This window comes from Pteropus alecto, unplaced genomic scaffold (assembly GCF_000325575.1).
Source record: "Pteropus alecto unplaced genomic scaffold, ASM32557v1 scaffold25, whole genome shotgun sequence".
Taxonomy (NCBI): domain Eukaryota; kingdom Metazoa; phylum Chordata; class Mammalia; order Chiroptera; family Pteropodidae; genus Pteropus; species Pteropus alecto.
The window spans coordinates 20,234,512-20,244,062 of record NW_006441955.1 but is presented as its reverse complement, the minus strand read 5'-3'; positions in this window follow the sequence as shown (position 1 = coordinate 20,244,062).

Genomic DNA, 9,551 nt, shown 5'->3' with positions numbered 1-9,551 from the left:
TGATAAGATAAATACACAACCTATAAAAAGTTGAAATAATGTATGTACAGTGTAGTTTCATTTATTAAAAAGACTGACCGGCTTCTCCTTAAGATAACTTGATGGACATCTGGCTTTGTACACTCATCAGTCCACCCAAAGGATAAATGAGGAGTAGGCATAGAGGAGAAGTGGTAAAGAGATAGTGGCAATCTCAATTCCATAGATCCTTAGAGCCATTGTAAAGAATTTATATTTATTAAGTGAAAAAGGAAATCTCAAAGAGTTTTAAGCAGAGGAGTGAGATTTTCTAATTTTTGTTAGGATGTATCTTGCATTTTGTGGAGAGAGCTGTGGGGGTAGAGGCAAATATGGAATGATGAAAATCAATCAGGATGTAAAATAAAATAAAAGTATAATCAAGAATGGCCCTAAGGGTTTGGCTTGACAAATGGAAAAACAGAATTCTCATCTAATTACTTAGGAGGAGCAACTTTGATTTTGATGTGTAGGGAGAAGCAGGAATTTCAGAATTCGGTTATGGATAATATTTTCTTTACATATTCAAATGGAGGTGTGGAAGATATATAATATGAATCTAAAATTCAGAGGAAAGGTCCGAGTTGGACCTTGTCAGACTCCTTGTCGTTAAGTATGTAAGGTATTTGAAACCATGATATTGAAAAAGAGGAGAAAAAGGTCTCAAAACTGAGCCTTGAAGCATTCTTAACTGTTAAAAATAAAGGAAAAGAAAAAAAGAATCGAGGAGACAACAGGGATTACTGTTTAATTGGAAGAAAACATATACTGTGGCAGAATTATATCTCAAATATTAACCTAAGTATTGTCAGTGTACTTTCTTTTTCATTAGCTTTCCTCTTTTTACTCTGAGGGTCAGCTTTCTTCCCTTACTCATTGAAGTAGAAAAAGGAAATTTAAATGTTAAAAAAAAGAGAGAGAGACAAAGATTCTCTTTTTAGATACATAATTGTAAGATTTGGTTTTCACTTATGTAAGAGGAGATATTACGGAGTCTGGGAAGTAGAAGGGAGGAGAGGCTTCTCTCATAGAGCACTCAAAAAGAAAGCCAAAGAGATACTCAGAACAGAAGGAATTAAAAAACCTGTCCTCCCCTACTTCATAAACTGCAAATGTTTCTAAGTAATACAGAATTTTTAATAATAGATATAAATACCTAGGGTGAGGGTAAGGGAGGAGGAAGACATGAAAAAAAGTGTTTCATCTATGTGTAAAGCACTTACCGATGTGGATCTGACCAGCTAGAGTTCTGTAAAGGGGAAGCAATAGTAGGCTTATTTTAAGAGGCATTCAGAAGACAGATCACATTAAGTCACAAAAGGCTTATTAAGTATTTTAGGTCAAGAAGTTTTCTCTTCTGGTTAATGAACTACAAAGCACCCCAAATCTTAGAGGTTTAATGCAAAAATGTATTAACATCCCTCACAGTTTTGTGGGTTGACTGATCTCATCCAGGTAGTTCCTTTTGGGATTTTAAATGCTGTTTTAGCAAGACATCAAATAACTGAGGATGCAGTTCTTTGAAGGCTCAACTGGGCTGAGCATTTAACACTGTTTGTTAACATGGTTCACAGTTGATGCTGGCTTTTGGCCTCAAAGATAAACTTGGGGCTATCAACTGGAGCCTACACTAGGCATTCCATGTGGTCTGGATTTTTTAAAGCATGGCAACTGGGTTACAAAAAAGAGTATTTTACAAGGGACAGTCCCAAGAACAAGAGTTCCAAGAGGCTCAGGTGGAAGCTTCTTATTAATTTGACTCTGAAGTCACACGTCATCACTTCTAAAACATTCTATTGGTCAAAAGGAAATCACAGGATGAACCAGATTCCAGTGTAAGTAACTATACATGAACTTGGGTATAGATACTTAGGTATGGCTCATTGGGAGGTCATTTTTGGAGACTGGCTAACATACCAACTTAATATAATTAAAAACATAATACAGTTCAAAATAAACAAAACATTTTAAATGTATTTTGGTTCATAAATATTGTTTTCTCTATTATAAAAGTAATATAAAACCCATGTTTACTATAGAGAATTTAGAATATGTTGACAAGAACAAAGAACTCATAATTTTATCATATATAATTCACATATAATAGGTGGTTAATAAATATTTGTCAATTAATGAATTGACTAATTAATTAACACTGACACTTTTGTATATAACTTTGAAATCAAGGATGATGATATTTAGAATTTTAATCACTTTTTGCTAAAATTTTATCATAAATATATTTTCATTTCGTTAAAATGTTCCACTACACAATCTATTCTAATATTACAGTACAGGTATTCCCGCTTCTTAAAAGTCTGTGTTACACTACTTTGCTTTTACAAAAGACTCACATTAATTAGTACCTGTTTTCACTAACTGGGTTGTGAAATTTGAAGAAGATTTTTCTTTTTTAAAAGAAAAGGTAAAAAGAGAAAATAGTATTCAGCTAATTGCTTCTTTGCTTCATACCATTCAGGTTATGAAAGGTTTCATAGGAACACTCTACTTTCAAATAGTGGGAGAACTCTATATTTTATTATATGAAATAGCCCTGATTATTAATTTCCTATTGCTACTCAAAAGTTTGGTGGTCTCCAAAATTTTGCTATTATTTAAAAAAAAAAAAACTAACATTCTCGTAGTTAAAACTCTACTCCTATGATCATTTCTACTAGAATCAAAAGTGAGATAATTAAAAAAATTTTAAATATGCACTGTGAGTTGCCCTCTAACTGGCTGAAACAATTTACACTACCATTAGCACCATCTGCAGTTTTCATTTCCCTATACCCAACGAAAACTCTTCCAATATGAAAAATAGAAGGATTTTTTTTGTTGTTGTCTATTTGTGACTGAATGTTTTCGTTCATTTCTCACTTAATTACTAGAAAAATTAAACATATTTCTATCTGCTTAGAAGCCATTTGTAGTTCTTTTGTGATTTTTCTCTTTGGGCCCTTTATTTTTTTTTCCATTAAAAAATTTTTAAATGTCATGAGTAAATAGATAATATAAAAGAAATATCCTAAATACTAGAGTCTGGATTACATTTGTGACTGAATTCATGGATCAGCTCATAAGAATATTCAGAATAATCAGAAATAGAAGTAGAGAATAATTATTGTCAGTTTACTTGTAGACCAACTATTTTTTCCATTCTTTATCATGTATTTATTTTATGGTATAATTATTATCATCAAACGTTGCTCCTCAAAATAATTCTATAAGGAGTAGAGAAGAAATTCATCTCATTGATTACATATAGTGTCTAATAGACTTCAGGTAGGAAAAGTTACACACCCTTTAAATTGAGGAATTAGATGGCAGCTCAGAAGTATGCACTGATTTAATGGGAAAAAAAGAGATTGTTCTTAAATAATATTAGTAATAATAAATAAATAAATAAACACTATCAACACCACTGCTACACAGAGAAGTAAAGCTTTCAGTTTTCTAACAATTTGTGTTATGTGCTCCATGTCAAGCACAGTCACTAAATTAAATGGCTATATAAAATATAATTAAAGTTCTTTTAGAACTATCTTATGGTTCTGTTTATATGCCCTATCATAACCAACAGTTATCACTAATGAGAGACATAAGAATTATCATTATCAAAAATTAATATAATAATCTAAATAAATGCTATATTGTTTAATTAAATAAATTTTCACATGTCATCAATTTAACTCTGAAATCAATAGCATAAGAATAGAATATAGTTATTATCCCCTAGGAAAGTGTTGCTGTCATGCCTGTGACTACAATTCTTTAAAAACACTAAGACAAAAGCATCTTCTATTTACCATATGGTTTTATGAAATACTCTCAAATTTTTCTAATATTCTACATGTCGAATACCATTTTTATGCCACCCCATAAAATAATTTCTGCTCCAGAACCTGACAATTCACACATGTAAGCACTTAGTTTTATATTATCTAAGAAGAAGATCCAATTATAATGTTAAGTATATTGTCATATTTTATACTTTAGGGTGTTGAGTATGAGTGGTTAAGAGATCAAAGTAGGCAACATATTAGTGAAGAAACCAGAAGCCACATTAGTTGAAATAAGCATGAGCACTGTATTCACTCATTTCATGCCACTTCAGAAACTTGCACTTGCTTGGCTTCTGAAATTTGCCTGACAAAGCCACAGCAACAATTCCTTGCTCTCTCAAGATTGTCTGATCAAAGAAACAATAGTTTATAAGCCTCTCAGAATACTCCTCAAAGACTAAGTGATCATAGTCTTAGGCAGCCACAAGTATATCTCTGCACCAGCCCACCAGAATTTTGGAAGTTTATATAAAGGCCTTAATTGGGTTCAGCCACATATTCGGTTCAGATGGCCTCAATAGCAACTGACTCTCTAAAGGCTGCATCCTTAAAAATTGCTCCTACTGTGGAAATGGTGTGAATAACTTACATTCTAAGGACAAGGGAGGAGTAAGGAGCCTCCGACTGTCCCGTTCAAGCTCGCAGGTAAGTCAGCGTCCACATCCTCTGATTACCTCCTCCAATATAGTTTGAGGCTTGCTAGAGAATGTGTCTGGGAGAGACAGCATTGACTTCACCTGGTAAGTGCAGAATCTCAGGCTGCTCTTCAGACCTAATGAATCTGCTTTGCATTTTGTTAAGATTCGCAGGTAATTCATATACACACCAAAGTTTGAAAAACATTGCCTTAGATAGAGGAGGTTAACTTTGAGCACTGCACAAAATCAAACTAATTTGTTAAACTTTTACCATGGTAAATAAGACCTGGTTATTGTCTCCAAGGAGCAAAATGCTGGTTGAGTAAGGCGGAGGAAAAAGAAAAGAAGCTAACAAATACTGAGTACTTACACTAGGTTAGCAACTATACTTAAGGAGTTCACTAATGTTATCACCTTAAATATTACCACAAAAATTTGATGGAACAATATTACAGCTCTTACTTCACTGAAGAGTAAAAACTGAAGTTAAATAACTTATCAGATATCACACACAATAAATCTTGGCCAGGTATGTCTGTGACCCCAAATCATACACTCTCTTCTATACGTAAAGTTCAGTGCACATGAAAAGTTATAAATAGTTCATGAGAAAACTTAGAATAATAATTAAATACATGTGGCACAAACTTTAAGTTATTGAAGTGATTGTAAGATAGTATCATCATTGTGGATTGATCTACTAAGAAAAAGTCATGGAGGGTTTTATTAGAAAGTGGTAGAAGGTTTAGATAATAAAAAAATAAGAGTAAAAATGTATATCATTTATGAACAGCAGCCATATATCTAACACTGTGCTAAGCATTTTACATTCATTATCTGATGCTTATGCTAGCCTCATTAAGTGCAAAATATTTTCCCATTTAGAGATCAAAAACATTTAAAAAAACTCAATGAGCTTAAGAAATAAAATCAAGTTCACAGATCAAATAAGGAATAGTATTGCGAATTAGGAATATAAAGCTCTGATTTTCCCAAAATAACATTGGAACTGAAAATAAATGTTTGTTTTAAGGTGGTAGAGCTCTTCATCTGTAGCTTTATTTTAGATTTTAATAGTTTTAACAGATAATCAGAACCAACCAACGCTTATTGATCTTACCGATGTTATATTAAGGTATTTGCTTAATGAAAAGTCCATTTTCTGACAAATTTTAGTCTCCTCCCTACTTATGCTTCCACTGAATTGTAACTGATGTTTCTAAATACTTTCTTTCTCTTCAAATCTTCTGGTTCCTTTGAGACAGGAAAAAAGAAATAACACTTGAAGACAAAAAAAAAAAAAATACAACTTTCAAAAATCATATGTAACTTATCCTCCAAGTATAAAATTATAATATCACATGCTTAATAACATAGGGAAAATAAAAATATCTAAAGCTTCCTTAGGGATAGATCAACATTACTATAAAGTTACATTGTTTTTTATTATGTTAAAGGGTATCACACCGGTCTTCAATAAAGAGTCATTTTCTTGCTGTTTAATAATACCAAGCAACTAGTAATCCAACAAAAAACAAATCAGTGGGGCTATTTGATGTCACATATAACTCCAAGAGAGACTATTTCAATAAGTCTACAACCTACAACACTAAGTAATAAGAATATTACATTGTATTATTCAATACCTTGCAGAGGACCATTAAATGTTTACTGAAAGGAATTTAATTGGGAGTAAAGCTGAAAGTCTGTTAGTAAATGTGAATATGGAAATTTATTAATTTCTACATAATTTATCTCAGCACTCTACTCTTCATTTTTATAGCAGTAAAGATGAAATTATTGATGTATGACACCTGAGAGAAGCAAGGCAAAGGATGCTAAAAACAGAAATTAAAGGGGTGGTGATGATAATAGATATAATCATTTCATTAAACTTTAATATATAGCTTATGCATGCATAAATATAGAATATAAAGCTTTTAGTCCATACATAGAATATCATGTATTACCTATTCCAATTTCTCATTTATACATTTATTATCTATATTTTATTTACTAATTAATTTATATATTTATACATACATATATTCACTTAAAATCCCTAATTCTTATTTTCTTTGATGAAAATAGGCAAAAATCGTACTTATCTTATAGGATTTTCATAGACATTCAATAAAATAATGCTAAGTGTATAACATAATGTATGATAAATGCTATACACTAATAACACTATAACTAAATTAAATATATTTATGAGAGTCCAGTATAAGCAAGGCTTGGTGATTAAAAAAAATGGATAAAGCATATAACCAACTCTTAAGTTACATCTTGGTGGGGAAATTATACCCATATACTATTTAAAAAGGAATGTGATGATAGCTTCCAGAAGAAAAAGTTCTTTGAGGCAGTAGAGATTTTAAAGACAGTTCTTCTTTCTACAGTATATATGAAAAGTGCTTTAAAAATTTATTTTGGCAGGGTTTCTTTTTTTTTTTTTACTGACTCACTAGGCAGCCTATTCTATTTTTAGAGATGTTTAATTATTAGAAAGTATATTCTATTATTCCATATGGAAACTGACTTCAGTACTTTTCAAAATATTTTCCATTTGTTCCTATTCCCTATCAGGTGAATTTCAAGCAAATGTAAATCAAATGGGGAAAATGCAAAAGAATGTTCTTCGGTTTTTTGTTTTTGTTTTTTTACACAGAAACTAGTGAATGGTAAGTGAATTATTCTCTATAGAATGCTATTGTTTTATTTCTGCTGACTTCTAAGTAAATAGCCTAGCCAAAAGGATAAATAACAGGCTGACCTGGCCACATGTTCCCAATATATTATTAAACTGCACTATATTTCCTTTAGGAAGAAATTAGCCTGTTATTTCCTTTACATTTTTTATATCCATATATGTCTGAATTTCTCTGGAGTCATAGGAGAGGGCTGAAGAAATAAAATTTGACAAAGCTGGGTTCAACTAATGAGAGGTAAGGGAACTCAGAGAGGCTTGAGTTTTGCCATGAACTCTGGTTTTCATTATAGTATTTGGGGAAGCAAAATATATCAAGGAGAGGAATTAAATGGCATGGGAAAGGGTGAACATGATTAGATTTTATATTTGAAAAGGTATATTGGAAAATATGCTGTCAAAATCTGACACTTTCAGTTTTTCAGTTATAGGCTATATTGTTTCCCCAAATAAGACTATTTTTAAAGTATTTATTCACTTTGTATTTTCCAATTTGAGCAAAATAATTGCACTTCTTGTTGACATTATTTGTTACTAGAAATGAAAGATATAAATGTGATATTTGCTTTAGAATGCTCATTCTCATATTTTGCTCTTGTGATGTCACATTTTACCTGTCTACATTTTGTGTTGCTTATTACTGCAGGCAGCAAGAGATGTGCCCATGTCAAACTGCCTCTAGCTAGCAAATATATTTCTGGGAGACATAATGTTTTAAACAGGAAACACAGGCCAATCTGTCAACAACTAATAAAGTATTCATACTATACCTCCAGCACAAGAAATTGGAAAGGAAGCCCTTCCTCTTCATGTATTAAAAAACTAATAATCAGAAAAAAACAGTCCTTATTCTTATAAAACCAAGTTTAACAAAGATTTAGGATAAATGCAAATGAGTTATCAAAATTATTAAATGTAAATTTCTATCTCCTTTATTTTGTCAGTCAATGAATGTTTTAATACATATACAACATATAGTTAATATTATTTCCTTATAGATTATGCTGGTGTTAATAGAAAATGATTTACAATCTCAGAAACTTTTATTTCCTGTATTTCTTTAATCATGGGTTATGTTTCTGAAACTCCAACCCGAAAAAGAAAATAATAAATAAAACAAAAATAACTATCAAAGAAATTTGTTCATAATGACATCTGACTTAAACTGACAATATCTAAATTACATGCAAAATTTAACAAGTTAAAACTTCAAAGAACCAATGATATTAAATGGTATTTGAAATAGAAACATTTTATAAAAAATATTGTGATGTGTGCATGAGATTTGCTTACTAAGAGAGGTAACTATTTCTCTGTACCTATCAATCATAGTAGGCATTGCAGCTGGTTATCCTGCTAGGATGCCCCTTCTCTAGATGATAAACTAAATTAGAAATTATATGTTCTAGTTTAACTTTAAGAAAGTATAAAAAAGCAAGTATTAAGATGTGTTTGCATGTATTTATACCTTAATGAAAGTAATGATTAAAGCACTTGCTTAAGTGTAAGAGCGAATCTACGATTTTCCAACTATAGCTCTTTATTTTTAGACTATCTGAAGGAGATATAGTTATTATTCTTAAAATAAGGAAGTGGCATAAATTTTGTATATGGGAGCTTCATCTAAGCTCCAACTATAAAATGGTGTTGAAGGGAATAAAATATCTTAAGAAGCAGATCCTGAGACAGATATTTGAAGCAATTTCAGAAAGTATCAGTAGTGGGGAAAGAAGACCTCAAAAAAGATAAGAAAGCTAATATAAGGTTTTAATAAGTAAGATATTACTTTCAGCAACTAGGGCTAGTCCCACTGGGAACATCTGGGAGACTATATATAACATACCCAACCTGAGGTAGAAATTATTCCACTTGAAGGGCCAGGAAGTTGGTGTATCTATTTGCCAGCTTTCATTTAGCATTGCTTGAGAGCTGCTCTGGGATGTGTTCTGTATCCCATACTTCCACATATTGCACGTGAAGAACTGAGTACACTCCTGCTGTCAGAGAAGAAAGTATGGTAATGACTTAAGGTGTGCCAAGGGGATACAGATAAGGCACTGACTGCTTCCAAAGGAAGTAAAATTCACATTCTATATTCCTCAAGAGTATACTAAATATTATGCATACAAATGGAGATTCGGAGATAAGAATAAAGATAAAAGCAGCATTTAATAGATGCAACTATAATTCTATAATTGTACATTGGAATAGTTAATATTGTTAAAACCAACAAGCACAAGTCTCAATCTAAAGCAGCAGAATTTAGGAACTATAAGTTATAGGATATCTGAGAGGTAGATGAAATGAGTAGAGGCAACCAGAGTTATCCAGCTAGGCTCT